This window comes from Chrysochloris asiatica, unplaced genomic scaffold (genome assembly GCF_000296735.1).
Source record: "Chrysochloris asiatica unplaced genomic scaffold, ChrAsi1.0 scaffold00002, whole genome shotgun sequence".
Lineage (NCBI taxonomy): Eukaryota > Metazoa > Chordata > Mammalia > Afrosoricida > Chrysochloridae > Chrysochloris > Chrysochloris asiatica.
The window spans coordinates 1,039,033-1,042,060 of NW_006408520.1; positions in this window are offsets into that span (position 1 = coordinate 1,039,033).

Genomic DNA, 3,028 nt, shown 5'->3' on the forward strand with positions numbered 1-3,028 from the left:
AGTTCAAAAGTACAAGAAATCTTGCTTCTCTTACAAATTCCACTGGCTATGAGTCTTCAAACTTTAAAAATATTCCTATAAATGTAGTTTTGGAAACCCAATACAGGGTCGCTATGGGTCAGAATCAACTAAATGGCACTTAACAACAACAACAATATATACATAGTTCAGAGTTTTAAAACTATTCCCTGAACCTGCTTCATCCGGTATTCTGTGTTATTGCTGATGGAGATCCTCACTGCACTTCTGCCCTATCCGTCATCAAGCCCTGCATCCCAACTCTTGATAATTCTTCAAAGGAATTCACCCTAATGTTTCAATTTTCAGTCGAAAAATTTATAGGTCAATTAAGGCTGGTAGCATAGTGGTTATAAGTATGGCTGCTAACCTCAAGTTCAGAAATTCAAAACTGTCAGTCATTCTACTGTAAAAAGATGAGGCTTTCTGCTCCCATAAAGATGTATAACCTCAGAAACCCTATTCAGGATTTCTATGAATATAAACCAGCTTCATGGCACACCATCAACCAACAACACCATTAAGGCAACAAAAACAATAGTTAAGTATGCACTACTTAGGTTAATCAACTATTTGAGATTCAAAGGGGAGCATTTAGCCTGGGACAAAGTTCAGAAAGGTTATGAAAGAAGGAGGAATGGAACAAAAGAAGCAGGGATGGAGTGACATACGTGACTTTACATTGTGGTGATTTTAGTCAATGAGATGAAGCAAAGTATGTGTGAGTTATTGAATGGAAAACTTATCTGCTCTATAAATCTTCCCCAATTCACAATAAAAGTTTAAAAATGTTGTTTAGCACTACAACTAAAAATCTTATAAGCATGCATTATGATCCAAATTTGCAGCATTGCTTAATTTACTTAAAATGTGTTTTAGTTTTTTATATTATGTAACTCAAACTTTAAAATACGTATATTGTATATATAAATGTATTCCTTTCAAGTTACATAAATATGTCCTATTTAGCAGTATTAAAAAAATTAATTTCACTTAGAGTCCTGAATTCTTTGGTATAATAAAAATACAAAGAGTTTTGATATAATAACTTGAAATGGACTTGTACTCAGTGTAAATACAAAGATCATAAAAAATAGCTCTTCACTGATGGAAAAGACCATCATTTGTCCAGGTGCAAAATCAATTTGAACCTGAAGAAAATCAAATCAAGTACATGAGAACCAACATAAAATTTTGCATACACACCATCTGAGTTTGGAGAAGATCAATAGATTTGACCTACTTAGCAAAAATGACTTAACAAAGACTATGAGAGTTATAGAAAAGCATTATACATTTACAAATTAAAAAGAATATCATTAAAAAAGTAGGGCAGAAAGAAAAAACAAAATGGATGTCAGAAGAGATTCTAAAACTTGCTTTTAAGCTTTTAGTAGTAACTAAAGCAAATGAAATAAATGAAGTAATGAGCTGTTCAGAAAATTTCAGTTAGTGGCATCTGAAAACCACGTAAAGTCTTATGATGAAATATAGAAACACCTCAAATCTGAAAACAAAAAAGGAACAACAGCATCAGTATTGCTCAAACTGAAAATAAATAAATAAGTAAATTCAAACTTCAAGTTGAATTACTAAGGGATTCTTTGTCTTACATATTGAAGAAAGCAGGAAGCATTAAACGAAGATATAAGGAATATACAGTTACTTTACCAGAAAGAATTGTTCTTTGCCCAACCATTTCAGGAGACATTATACAATCAAGAAGTGTTGGTAATGAAGGAAGAAGTCCAAGATTCACTAAAGAAATTGGCAAAAACCAAAAACCAGAATTGAATGAATAGCAATAGAGAAAGTACTACAAATGGATATAATACTGGAAAACCTTACTTATCAAGTCAAGAAATTAAGAAGCTACCTGAACAATAGACGTTTCAAAGAAAGATAATCAGAGAGAAAGCAGAGTTTATAAAACAAAAACATTTAAATCATGTTAGAAAAAAAAAATATCTACAATAATTCAAAACAACTGCCACTCTACATTGAGAAGGAAATATCAGAAGTTGAAGCTGGATTTTAAAAAGGGCATGAAAGGAAGAATATCTTGTTGATATCAAATGAATGTTGGCCAAAAGCAGAGAATACAAGAAATAAGTTGATCTGTATTGGATCAACTTGCTAAAGATATTTGAATGTGTGTATCATAGCAAATCACAGAAACATTCAGAATGGGAAATCTACAATACTTATGTGAGCTCATGTGAAACCTGTACATAGACCAGGAACAGTGATTCAGACCAACCAAGAAGATACTTCAATGTTTTAAAATTTTAAAAGTTGTGTAGCAAGATTTTATCATTTCATTATGTATGTTGAACAAATAATCTGGAAAGCTGACTACATGAAGAATGTAGATTCAGGAATGGAGGAAGACTCATAAACAACCCAAAACAATAAACAACAACACAATAAACTGATAGAAATTTAAAGCTGTCAACATTTTTATTATATTTATATCAGTAATCAACAGCTATGGAAGCAACAGTTAAGGATGTATTACAGTAGATAGTGTGGCACTATCGGTTAATGCACCAGACTGCAAAGCTGTTTGAACTGCAAGGTCGGTGGTTCAAGTTCACCAGCTGCTCTTTGGAAACCCTATTCAGGGTCACTATGGGTTTGAATCGACTCTATGGAATTTAACAACCACCGAAAACCTCTCAAGTTTTAAAAAAGCAAATGCATCACTCTGATGACTAGAACCCAGACTCTAGTGTTCACAATTGCTACATGTTGCTTTATTTAGCATGCAAGTGCTTTGTGTTGTTATTGCTGGGTGCCATGTATTCAGTTCTGACTCACAGCAACTGTATGCACAACAGAATGAAACACTGTGCAGTCCTATGACAGCCTCACAATCATTGTTAAGTTTGAGTCCATTGCTGTTTCCAATTCATCACCCTGGAGGTTTTCCTCTTTTTTGGTGACTTTTCACTTTACCTAGCATGATATCCTTCTCTAGGTACTGGCCACTCCTGACAATATGCCTGAA